At 47.4% G+C, this 13,770-nt stretch overlaps 1 protein-coding gene across 1 annotated transcript in view; it reads right to left on the reverse strand.

Moving 5' to 3' along the window:
* The window catches only part of ak8 (adenylate kinase 8), a 160,871-nt gene that overhangs the window by 92,761 nt on the left and 54,340 nt on the right, over nt 1-13,770 (reverse strand). The gene's annotated exons all lie outside the window — the stretch shown is intronic.

Genomic DNA, 13,770 nt, shown 5'->3' on the forward strand with positions numbered 1-13,770 from the left:
ACCACCTCCAAAGTGAACTAAGCCCTAAAATATTATATAATTCAATATGGCACCTCCCCAGGACTAGCAATTACAGTTATCAAGGCATTTTACAGATACTAGTTAATCACAAGAAGTTACTTTGTGTTAACAAATTCTAACTCATTTTTAAACACTGGGGGAGTTTTAATCTAAGCCACCCAGCTGAATCCGGGTAATTTGAGAGTTAAAGCCAGCTGAATGTTCCACCAACGTCCTGCCTGGATTATATCATCTTCCATTTTAAGATGGCAGAAAATGCACACGGCTTCTTTAAATATTAGTATCGGGGCCAATTTTGGGAAGGAGGCAGAAGCTGGGCGTTTAGCCCTTTGTTTTCACCTGCAAAGGATCTAAGGCCTGCCCCAGGTGAGTCTGAGTTGAAGCCTAAACGAGATCTTTTACCTAGAAAGTCTGTGAAGCAACAGAGGTGTGCAATGTGCACACATGCTGTTTGCCAAATTGGACACTTAGGTGCCTATTTAACACCCATAAAATGGGCATGGCACCATTAAATTCCTAGGCTTTAGTGCCAAAAAGGTCCAGTGGATCTTTTCAGTATTTTCATATTAGACTTGAGTTACAAATAATTTGTTGTGGCATGACAACATAAAATTTCTAGACACAATTTTGTGCCTCTGTTTGCTGTGGACTTAAATTGCAAAATATCGCGGGAGGCCAATAACAGGATTTGTGTTGGAAAGATTTCCTGGAGCACTTGTCCCGTTCACTGCCAGTGACATAATGGGGTTCCCACCGTGAAAGGTTGTGAACTGCGCTTGCATGTACTTAAATAACATTAGTGGACCTCCCGCTGTAAACTACCCTCACCCTGAGTACGCAGAGACTTTGTAGCCCAGCTTCAGTCCAGGGCGGGTTTGTGTGTGTGTGTGTGTGTGTGTGTGTGTGTGTGTGTGTGTGTGTGTGTGTGTGTGTGTGTGTGTGTGTGTGTGTGTGAAGAATCAGGTAGCAAATCAAATAGTTTCAATTCTTCTCATAAAGCATTACATTATGGTTAGTTTTAGCAGAGAGGTCACCAGTATTATCAGAAGTTCAATAGAAGCCTTATGCTGAACTACTTCCTTTAATCTGCGCACAGCTATTAGTAACATTTCCAATGTTCTGCTTTATGAATTGTATGGTACCTGCAGGTTGGTTACTGATATCCTATATACTTGTGTATTTGCATGCTAATAGTTGTTGACAGGGTTGAAATCCTACGCAGCAGGAATTCTGAAGTCTCAATGCACTGAGATTTCAGATCCATCCTTTTGGCATGTTTTAAGGTTTCCCTTTATGTTCTCTGCCTGCAAAATTCTGAGTGAGCCTGTTGCTCGCTGCAGAAGCCTGTGGGTAGAGCTTAATGCGCCCAAAAGCCTGCAGAGGGAGGTAGTGCGCATGTGCAGGCCTCTGATGCTGCACATGCGCATTAGCAATAGCAGGGGTTTGACAGAAAAGAGAGAGCTGTCAGACCCCTGCTAATGCAGGCAGCCCAAAGCCGCTCTCCCCACCCCTCCCCACCCCCCCCCCCCCCCCGCAATTGTGGAGGCCCTTGGCCGGAGATACAGCCCCTGCCGACCCCCCCCCCGCCACCCAGACCGATCGCGGACCCCTCCCTCCCCCACCGATCGTTGTAGAGTGGCAGCTGGCCCCCTCTCCCTCCCCCCACCGATCGCTGCTGAGTGGCAGCGGGCCCCCTCCCCTATTAGCCCCACCCCACGATTCAGCTAATCGCTTTACACTGTGTCGCACCCGAAAATGGGTGCAACGCAATGGTAAAATCGCCCCCCATGTGTTTTGGCATCACATGTTTCCAATGAATGTTTTGATGGGCCATCCTTTTTTTATGGTCCCTAGAACCCCTACAACATTTGAGAAAAAGCTGTTGTATATAGCCTTAAAAGATTATAGTGCTTGACATCTTACATTAGGGATAATGAGTGCAGTAAAAAGTAAAGTCGCCATAGTCCCGGATGACACCGGCTGCTCTTCCCTTTGAGGGGGAGAAGCTGACTTGTGATGATTTAACCTGAGGATCCCTCAGGTGAGGGAAAAAGTTGACAAGGCAGGCCTTCACAAATAGCCTCAGCCAGTGCGCGAATTGAACTTGCGCTGTTGGCGTCACTTTGCATCACTAACCAGCCGTCCAGCCAACTGAGCTAACCGACCCCCTCGAAAATAGCAGGGGCATTAATGTAATTTTCCATTTGCCCACACGGGGATGGAACCCGTGACCTTGGCTTTAGTAGCATCACGGTCTCAGTGTGGTAATAAAAATATAAATATATTACACAACATTTGAAAATATATTTTCATGGCTATATCAGAATGCTTTTATGATAGAAAACTGTTGCAAAATAAATGCATAATTTAATAAAATTACAGCCTCACCCAGCAGGAGAACACATCAGGGATTTTGGAATATTTTCCAGAGAAATGGGATTTTGTAAAATTATCCCTTGCCAAGTACATATTTGAGTCTTGTCTAATATTTGTGGAAGATCCATTCTACAGAAACTCCCTCTTTTTTTTAAATTGATGGGTGAAAAAAATCGATACCACAAGTTGCAATCATCTATTATTCTGTTTATTAGGTCTGGGACAAAGCTTTGTGTTCCTTTGAAAGTTTTCATTCAATAACAGAGGCTTCAGAAATATTTCTTAAATCCCGAGAAATTTTCAAACTCTGATGATTGCTTGAAATAGTTACCTGAAATGAAAAATTCAGTGCATTTAACTAGTTAGGGATTTGCAAGACCACCATCCACTTGCAACTATAGAAAAAGCAGATTATTTTTCTTTTTACTCTTGGCGTCCATGGTGTAACTTTCCTGATGCCTCAATTTTTATTTCTTCTAACAAATATTCCCAATAATTAAACTTTACCAGCTAATATTCAGGTGTTGGTCTTAGGCAATTAATGAAACATCAACTTCACAAGTTCTTAATATAAATTCTTTTGGCAAGGAAGGCAGAAATTATTTGCACATTTTACCAAATTAGAGGAATTTGCATCATCACTATCTAAAAGAAAAGACCAAAGTGAATAAAGATATTTTGCTCAAGATGAGAAGAAATATTTTTCTTATTGTTTTACATGCCAGATTACTTTTTGTTCTCATTGAAATGTGACAGATTTTATAATTGTTACCGAATGTACATGATCCAGTATGAGACCTGTTCAGATTAGTGCCTTAAACTGTAAACTGATTAAGGTCACACTTCAGACTTTTGTACACAGTAGTGTATGCCACTGTCTTTTTCAGTTGCTTCTGTTGTGTACTTTCTCAATCGTGTAAGTATAAATACATTGGGAACAAAGATACAGTATATTTTCAGGGTTTTAAAAAGATGTTTGGCCTTACTGGTATGCGTGCAGGGAATCAATTTGACCCAAGCTTACGATGTAATATTTATAACCGTAGTCTTCCATCACATGCTTAGACTTACTGGAGATCATTAATTTTTTTCACGTATTTCATGTAGCAAATGATTTCTATATAAGCAACTGGGAGATCATCCATTTTGGATACAAAATGGATAGAACTTAATAATTTCTTAATGGCGAAAAGCCAGCAATAGGGAGAGTGGAAGTCCAAAGGGAATCTGATGGTCAATTAACATAAAAATCGTAGAAGGAAGCCATTCAGCCCATCGAGCCTGCACTGACAACAATCCCACTCAAGTACGATTTCCATAACCCCACATATTTACCCTGTTAATCCCTCTGACATTACCCTGGCGGCATGGCTGTCTCACAGCACCAGGGACCCGGGTTCAATTGCCGGCTTGGGTCACTGTCTGGGCAGAGTCTGCATGTTCTCCCCGTGTCTGCGTGGGTTTCCTCTGGGTGCTCCGGTTTCCTACCACAGTCCGAAAGACGTGCTAGTTAGGTGCATTGGTAATGCTAAATTCTCCCTCAGGGTACCCGAACGGGTACCGGCATGTGGCGACTAGGGGGATTTTTACAGTAACTTCATTGCAGTATTAATGTAAGCCGACTTGTGACTAAATAAACTTTATTTTATTGAGGGGCAATTTACCAATCCACCTAAATTACACATCTTGTCATGAATAGGTACAGAAAATAATCAAAAAGGCAATTGGAATGTTGGCCTTTATATCCATAGGTCTAGAATATAAGGTGTTAGAAGTTATGCTAACCCATATAAAACACTGGTTAGACCACATCTGATTACAGCAGCTGTGGGTACCTCACCTTGAGAGAATATATTTGCTGTGGAGGGAGTTAACAGAGTGATACCTGGCCTCTACAAATTAAAGTGCAAGGACGGAGTGCACAATGGATTGCATTCCCTGGAATTTAGAAGGCTACAGGATAATCTGGTCAAAGTTTTCAAAATATTGAGGGGAGCAGCTAAGATAGTGTGATGACCCACTGTAACTACATGTGTATGCCTGGACACACCCATGCTGCACCTGGCCCGAGACTCCTCCCTTTCCACCTGAGACTCCTCCCTTTCCACCCAGAGTGAGGTATAAAGGTGATGGTTCCTCCTCCTCGCCTCAGTCTGGGCCAGGTTAGCTACAAGGGTGTGCTCCTGTTCTTTGCGAATAAAAGCCTGTTATTGCACTCACTCACTGGAATCTTCGTATCGTGATTGATAGTGCATCAATTTTATTCACAAAGCAAAAAAAAACAGAATGGAGCAACTTCTAAAGCCCGATACCTTAAACCGGGATCCACAAGCTGTGGGAGCCGCCAACAGCTTTAATCACTGACTGAAGTGCTTCGAAGCCTTCCTCGGAGTCTCCACTGCCGTCCGGTCCGATGCAGACAAGCTGCACGTGCTCAACACCTGGGTAAGCGACACAGTTTTTGCCACCATCTGTGACGCAGAAACGTCACGCTAGTGCTCCCAAAGAGCCAATACAGCCAGCAGACAAACAAAGTCTACACCAGGCACCTGCTGGCTACCCGAAAACAGCGGCCGGGGGAATCAAACGCAGTTTCTCCGCGAACTACGTGCGCTCGGCAGGGCCTGTAACTGCAAGGCTGTATCCGCTGCGCAGTATACGGAGGACTTAATCCGCAATGCCTACGGTAGCACAGGGGCGGCACGGTAGCACAGTGGTTAGCACTGCTGCTTCACAGCTCCAGGGTCCTGGGTTCAATTCCCGGCTCGGGTCACTGTCTGTGTGGAGTTTGCACATTCTCCTTGTGTCTGCGTGGGTTTCCTCCGGGTGCTCCGGTTTCCTCCCACAGTCCAAAGATGTGCGGGTTAGGTTGATTGGCCAGGTTTTTAAAAATTGCCCCTTAGAGTCCTGGGATGCGTAGGTTAGAGGGATTAGCGGGTAAAATATGTGGGGGTAGGGCCTGGGTGGGATTGTGGTCGGTGCAGACTCGATGGGCCGAATGGCCTCCTTCTGCACTGTAGGGTTTCTATGATTTCTTCTATGGTTACAGGCATCGCATCCAACTATATTCGGCAGCGCCTGCTAGAACAAGGTGGGCTAGGTCTTCCAAAAACTGTGACAATCACGGAATCCCTAGAAGTGGCATCCCGTAACCTCGAGGCGAACGCACCCGACCACGCGGTGACATCGTGGGCCTCACGGCCACTACCACCCCAGTACCTAGGAAGGCCTCAGACTTATGCCACACAGCGCCCCACCAACAACTCAACTGCTGCGGCTGTTGCAGCCCCAAAGTGCTATTTTTGCGGTCTAGGGAAGCACCCCCGACAACACTGCCCGGCAAGGGAGGTGTTCTGCTCAGGGTGCGGAAAGAAAGGCCACTACACGAAAGTCTGCAGGGCAAAATCGGCCTCGAAACCAAACAGCGCAGCGTGCGACCCGAGGGAACAGAAAATCTGAATGCCATCAGCCGCGTGTGACTCAAGGGAGCCGCCATGTTGGACACCATCGACCACGTATGAGTCCAGGGAGCCGCCATTTTGAACGCCTTCGGCCGCGTGGGAGTCAAGGGGGCCGCCATCTTGGACACCGTCAGCCGCATGCGAGACAAGGGAGCCGCCATTTTGGATGCCGGTCGATGATTGTCCGGGACCCACAGTGGCAGCGGTCCAGCTGGACCAGTCTCGTCCGCACCAGCTTGCCAGGTCCATGATGGACATGCAGGTAAACGGCCACGTGGGAAATTGTTTGTTTGACTGCGGGAGTACGGAGAGCTTCATCCACCCCGATACTGTGCGCTGCTACGCCCTTTCGGTGCGGCCAGTCAAACAAACCATTTCCTTGGCCTCGAAGTCCCGCTCGGTGGATGTCCTTGGGCATTGTGTGGTGACCCTTACGGTTCGGGGGACCGAGTACACAAATTTTAAGCGCCTGGTGCTGCCACACCTCTGCACTCCCGTACTCATAGGGCTCGATTTCATGACCCATCTTATGAGTGTCACGTTGCAGTACAACGGGCCTCTTCCCCCGATCTCTGTCTGCAACCCACAATTCCTAGACTGCCCACCGCGCACCACGTGCGGCCTTTCAACCCTCCAAGTCACCCTTCCACCGCTATTTGAACACCTCACCCCCGAGTGTAAGCCCATTGCCACTAAGAGCAGACGGTACAGTGCGGGGGACAGGACCTTCATTAGGTCCGAGGTCCAGCGGCTCCTGAAGGAAGGGATCATTGAGGCTAGCACCAGCCCCTGGAGAGCGCACGTGGTAGTGGTCAAAACTGGGGAGAAACACCAGATGGTCATCGATTACAGTCAGACCATCAACCGGTACACGCAACTGGATGCGTATCCCCTTCCGGGCATATCCGACATGGTCAATCGGATTGCGCAATACTGGGTGTTCTCCATGATTGACCTCAAATCGGCCTACCACCAGCTCCCTATCCGCCCGGAGGACCGCAAATATACGGCTTTCGAGGCAGATGGCCGCCTCTACCACTTTCTTAGGGTTCCCTTCGGAGTCACCAATGAGGTCTCGGTCTTCCAGCGCGAAATGGACCCCACCGGCAGCCTCAGCTTTTCACAGACTGAGGCACCAAATATACAAGACACTCCCATCACTCAGCCACCATCATCACAGAAATCCCCTCCCCCCCCCACCACAGACAGGGACCACACCTCAACCCCCACCACGGACACGCAACCCCTAGAACCTCCCTCTCGGACCTCTCCAGCAGTGCCCCCATACTACCCCTGGCACTGTTCCTCTGACCCTCTCCCGCTGTGTGGTTTTTTGCCAGTTCCTCATTTTTAAAAACCTGTTGTAAACTGCACCAACGTAATATCATATTGACGAGGGGGGACCTTTCCACATGGGGATGCCCACTAATTATATTTAAACATATTATAATGGGGTTCCCGTCAGTGTATGGCAGGAACCCCATTACGTCACTGGTGGGCGGTGGGGACAATGGTGCAGGGAAATCCCAACGACGTAAGCCATTTTGGGCCACCTGCTCAATTCTCTGCCACCTTTGTCATTCCTGCCCGCCAAAAGCAGGGTATGGAAAATCCCCTCCAGTGTCAAACAAATTCATCCAAAGGCTGAAATTTTCCACACCCGATCGGGACAGGCGTGTTTGGTAGCAAGACCGGAAGATCTCACAAGTAGACTCTAGATGCGTTTCCCAGCAACATAAATCCAGAAGCAATTGTCCCCTCACCCATCAATGGTGGGTCGTGGTTCCACCAAAGAACGCCAGGGACTTAATTCAAATACATTTGCATCTCATTAGAGTGGTCATGTGCCGGGATCACTGCGTCTCCACATCAAATTTAAATCCTACGTTGGTGCGGCTTTAGAATGGCAATTTACAACTGCCTTTAGAAGGCGTGCACCCAGTGACCTGACTTCAAGGTAACTCATAGGTGAGTGCACACAACATAATGCAGCATTCGTGAGGATCCCAATGCAAGAAATCTATTCAAGAGGACACGGGCACCATTTTTTCCAAAGCACACAAGTCACAAGTTTGTCAGCTTCAAGAGAGATAAGGTGAGCCATGGAGGAAGAGCATTGGGATTTGCTGAGATTTCCAGATTACCACAGGTACTGGGTGCCAATAACTGCATTCACATGGCTCTTAAATCTCCTTGGCAATAAGCAGTCTATTATGTGAACTCTCTCAATGTTCAGCTGGTCTGCAACTGTAACAAACGGACCTGCATTTGGAAGCATCCACAACGGTACATCCTCAGCAGGTTTCAGATCCCTAACATCTTCCAGGGACAACACAGGCTGCAGGGTTGGCTCCTTGGGGAGACAGGCTACCCACAAAGAATGTGGCTGGTTATGCCTATGCGGTGGTCTCAGATCCCTGCTGAAAGAAGGTACAAGAAGGTTCATACCACAACCCAGAGTTTGGTGGAGCACACCATAGGGATCTGAAAATGAGGTGCCTGTCGCTAGACAGATCGGGCATAGCATTCTAATACACTTCACAGAGGGTGTCACACATCATCGTGGCTTGATGCATGCTACACAACCTGCCGATGCAAAGAGATAGGAGGACGTAGATGATGAGGAGATGGAGCTGTATGTCTCTTCTGATGAGTGGGAAGTCAAAGGGTATGAGGGTGATGGCGTCCTGGAAGGTGAGGATGCAGGCAATGAGGCCATTGCACTGGCCAGACGAGGCAGCCATACTTGTGAAGTCCTCAATTCCACATGATTCCAGGAGAATGATGATGAGATGCAGTGAGGGCACTGCTGAGATCTTCACACTGCATCTGGGAATGCCTGCCATCTGTGAAGAAGGTCATATCATGGAGACGCTGCAGAAACGCAGCTGGCACATGGGCTTTAACAGCACTTGATCTTTTGGCAAGCTTCATCACCTGTTCCTTTCAGCACCACATCTTTACCTGTCAGGAAAGCTGACAGGATGGGAGGGCAGCCCAGCCTCTAAGGTGCTGAGAGCACACAGAGAACATCACAGAACCCTGTGACGCTTGGATATGAGATTCTTGCAATAAACAAAAGCTACTTTGAAGTGTAGGTATCACTAATCTGCAGAGTGAACTTGAAGCCAGGCAATTATTGAGCTTCGAAGGTTACACACTGCATAGGGGACAGGCCCTGGACCTTGGAACTTATCTTCATTTTGTGCAGGAACCAAGGTTCCACATCTGATTGACATGAACACTGCTCATCATAACAAAGAACTAGAGGCAAGGAGATATTCTTAGGAGTGTACTACAATGGGTCAGTATTATGTACAAGTGATTAACACCCATGCTCACATTGTGCAACTGGATCTTCTTGACCTTTCTAACCTTGCCGCTTCATCTTGGTGCATTACATACTTCCACAAAAAAGGTGAAGGTGGCACACCTTGTTGTTGGTGATGACCTTGGTGGGCATGCTCTTGAGTGTCAAGACCTGGAGGGCGCCAGCCTGCTTTCAGAGTCCTGCTGTATAGCAGTGCCACCCTCCTGCAGAGCTGGAGCTGCTGGGGTCACAGCAAGAGGAGATTTGGATGGACTGGACACCCACAGAGTCACCTGGGTGGGTGGCCCCCAGGGTGTGCACCTGCTGATCCTCCTCCCTATGGGTACCCAAAGACCCCTGCCTGACTCCTTGAGAGGAAGAGTCAGTTGGAGTGAGCTTGAGATGCCCAACACCCCACTTCGTATTGACACTGATGGATGCCACTGTGCCTCAGTGATTGACTTTTGATCCTGCACTGCTGCAGGAGCTATGTGCCAGCCGCCAGTGTTGACCTTGGTGAGTTGGTAAGCCGGCATTATCAGCTTGGCTTGAAGGTGGACGAATTCCTCCTTCATGCCTTTAAATCTGAAGAGTGCAGCAGAAATTCCTGAGCTTGTCTTTGCAGATCCAGCAACTGAGTTATAACCGATCCTTTGGCCGGAATTTTACCATCCCACCCACAATGGGAATCGGAGTGGGCGAGGGGCGGACCATGGAACGATCCATTGACTTCGGGCAGGACTTTATGGTTTTGGGACGAGTGAGGCCATAAAATCCCACCCTTCTTATCTGACTCAAACTCAGCTGATTCATGGCCTCCAGCAATTCTTCAAGTGGCAGCACCCTGGGTATCCGGCCTCCACCTGCAATTTGTTCACCAGATTCTGACTCTGAGGCTACTCTAGAATTAGGTCCTAACAAGGTGCCTCTCTGTATTAGTAGAGGGCATGGCTAAGCGCTGTGATGTCTTCAGGGTCGGTCTCTGTCAATTCCTCTTCCATGGTGTCCTCTGGCTGGAGCTGAGGACCTGGCTCATGAACCCCCTCAACTGCTTCCCAGATGTGCCCGCAAGAGAAAGAGCAGATAAATAGTGCATGGCAGGGGCCTGTGAAACAGGAGAATCACTCACAGTATGGCTGTTTGATGAGATGTTGCAGTGCTGGATCCTCACTTGGTTGAGTGCCATCGACCACACTGTCAGCACACGAATGGCCCACATTGTCCGGCCAGCTGAACTGCTCTATTTTCAATATCTGTCAGGACCTTGAAGTTGGCCATTTCTCCACTGCCTGGGACGATTCCCTTTTGTTGTGTGCTAGCTTATCCTGCAAGATGGCAAGAGTGTAAATAGGATGCCTGCCAGGCCAGGTGGGAAAGATGCCTGGCATGTGTGGTGGTGAGTGGTGCCATGGACAGAATCTGTAGGGCAGATGAAGGTGTGTGAGAAAGTGAGTGGTGTTGTTCCTTGAGCTAGCAGTGAGAGAGATCCCCGTGGATATATGATGGATTTGTGAGTGTGTGAGTTGTGTGAGTTCAGTGTGATGAGAAGAGCAACTTACCTTGGCGGAAGAGAGGAAATCATTCATCCTCTTTCAGCATTAGATGTCTGCCCTCTTTTGGAGTGCACTGGAGCTGACCACCACTGCAACCACTCCCATGCTGGATTGGTGGCCTTGCTTGCTGGTCTTAGCCCAGAGTGGGGATAGAGAAAATTGCAGTGGGCCTCCACTGCGTCTCTGCATGAGGAAGGTGTCGCTAAATCTAAGGACAGCATGTTTCCTAGCTTTAGCAGCCATCAGTTCCTACCAGCTTCCTATCTCTTAGAACATAGAACATAGAACAGTACAGCACAGAACAGGCCATTCGGCCCACGATGTTGTGCCGAGCTTTATCTGAAACCAAGATCAAGCTATCCCACTCCCTATCATCCTGGTGTGCTCCATGTGCCTATCCAATAACCGCTTAAATGTTCCTAAAGTGTCTGACTCCACTATCACTGCAGGCAGTCCATTCCACACCCCAACCACTCTCTGCGTAAAGAACCTACCTCTGATATCCTTCCTATATCTCCCACCACGAACCCTATAGTTATGCCCCCTTATAATAGCTCCATCCACCCAAGGAAATAGTCTTTGAACGTTCACTCTATCTATCCCCTTCATCATTTTATACACCTCTATTAAGTCTCCCCTCAGCCTCCTCCGCTCCAGAGAGAACAGCCCTAGCTCCCTCAACCTTTCCTCATAAGACCTGCCCTCCAAACCAGGCAGCATCCTGGTAAATCTCCTCTGCACTCTTTCCAGCGCTTCCATATCCTTCTTATAGTGAGGTGACCAGAACTGCACGCAATATTCCAAATGTGGTCTCACCAAGGTCCTGTACAGTTGCAGCATAACCCCACGGCTCTTAAACTCCAACCCCCTGTTAATAAAAGCTAACACACTATAGGCCTTCTTCACAGCTCTATCCACTTGAGTGGCAACCTTTAGAGATCTGTGGATATGGACCCCAAGATCTCTCTGTTCCTCCACAGTCTTCAGAACCCTACCTTTGACCCTGTAATCCACATTTAAATTAGTCCTACCAAAATGAATCACCTCACATTTATCAGGGTTAAACTCCATTTGCCATTTTTCAGCCCAGCTTTGCATCCTATCTATGTCTCTTTGCAGCCTACAACAGCCCTCCACCTCATCCACTACTCCACCAATCTTGATGTCATCAGCAAATTTACTGATCCACCCTTCAGCCCCCTCCTCTAAGTCATTAATAAAAATCACAAAGAGCAGAGGACCAAGCGCTGATCCCTGTGGCACTCCGCTAGCAACCTGCCTCCAATCCGAAAATTTTCCATCCACCACCACCCTCTGTCTTCGATCAGACAGCCAGTTACCTATCCAATCGGCCAACTTTCCCTCTATCCCACACCTCCTCACTTTCATCATAAGCCGACCATGGGGGACCTTATCAAACGCCTTACTAAAATCCATGTATATGACATCAACTGCCCTACCTTCATCAACACACTTAGTTACCTCTCAAAAAATTCAATCAAATTTGTGAGGCACGACTTGCCCTTCACGAATCCGTGCTGACTATCCCGGATTAATCTGCATCTTTCTAAATGGTCGTAAATCCCATCCCTAAGGACCTTTTCCATCAATTTACCAACCACCGAAGTAAGACTAACCGGTCTATAATTACCAGGGTCATTTCTATTCCCTTTCTTAAACAGAGGAACAACATTTGCCATTCTCCAGTCCTCTGGCACTATCCCCGTGGACAGTGAGGACCCAAAGATCAAAGCCAAAGGCTCTGCAATCTCATCCCTTGCCTCCCAAAGAATCCTAGGATATATTTAATCAGGCCTAGGGGACTTATCGACCTTCAGTTTATTCAAAACTGCCAGGACATCCTCCCTCCGAACATCTATTTCCTCCAGCCTATCAGCCTCTTGATGAGGGCTATCTCTGTGCAGGCCAGTCTTTAAATATGATGCCCAGATTACTGAACCCCTGAGGTCACAGCAGAGTGGACTAAAATGAGGCCATCCCACCAATGATCCAACGTAAAACCCACACCTTTTATTTTTTAAACAATGCTCTACATGATACAGGGTAAATTCTGCCATTGTTGTCAGCGGGTCAAATGCCAATTTCCCCACCTGATAAGAGACTTAACAATTTCAGGGAAAATTTCGCCCAATGTTTAAGTGAGCATGTAATTAAAACACAAAGATTTCTACAGCAAGAGTTTCAAAGGCCCAAATAAACCAATTGTCCAGCAGATCGGGTGATGCTGTGGGTATTAACACTGGCCTGGTTTTAAATCCAGCTCCAGACAGATGGGATGAAAGTCTCTGACAGCTGTTAAGGGTCCTACATGAAATCAGTTTGGTTACTGTCAAGCCAATTCCCAACAGTCACTAGTTCCACAAAATTGGCTTCAAATTCAGTACAACTGGCAGTAAATGGTCGATCATAATAAGACAAGCCATAAGGATAGTTAAGGTGGGAGATGGCAATGTTTCACTGATTTAATAAGGAATTCTTTGAAGCTAACATCCAAAGCAGTGTATTAAAATCTCTCATTTGCACTACATCTGAGCTTGACACTCTTGTTGAATACAAAGAAAACAAACATTCAAATCTCCAGCACCTTAAGGAATACACAACCCCCTCACCGCGAAAAAAGGCTTTTTCGCCAACAGTCAAAAACGGAGATTGATTTGAATTAATTCTCAATTTCTACCACTGACTAGTTTTTTAAAAATATATTCGTTCATGGGGTGTATGCGTGATGGCAAAGCCAACATTAATTGCCCATCCCTAACTGCCCTTGAGAAGGTGGGCTGCCTTTTTGGACTATTACAGTGCATGTGGTGCAGATACACCCACAGTGCTGCAAGGGAGGGAGTTGCAGGATTGTGGTCCAGTGACAGTGAAGGAACATTTCCCATCTCAGCACCCAAAGAATCAGCAGAGAATACATCCTCCAGATTGCAGCAGCCCCACAGTCATTTAAAGATCCAAGGAGAGTTAATTAGCTGGGTCTTAATTCGAATGGAGGTCCCGCTACAGAGAACTGATAGCCAATCTGATT

Source organism: Mustelus asterias, chromosome 13, assembly GCF_964213995.1.
Source record: "Mustelus asterias chromosome 13, sMusAst1.hap1.1, whole genome shotgun sequence".
In the NCBI taxonomy this organism is placed as follows: domain Eukaryota; kingdom Metazoa; phylum Chordata; class Chondrichthyes; order Carcharhiniformes; family Triakidae; genus Mustelus; species Mustelus asterias.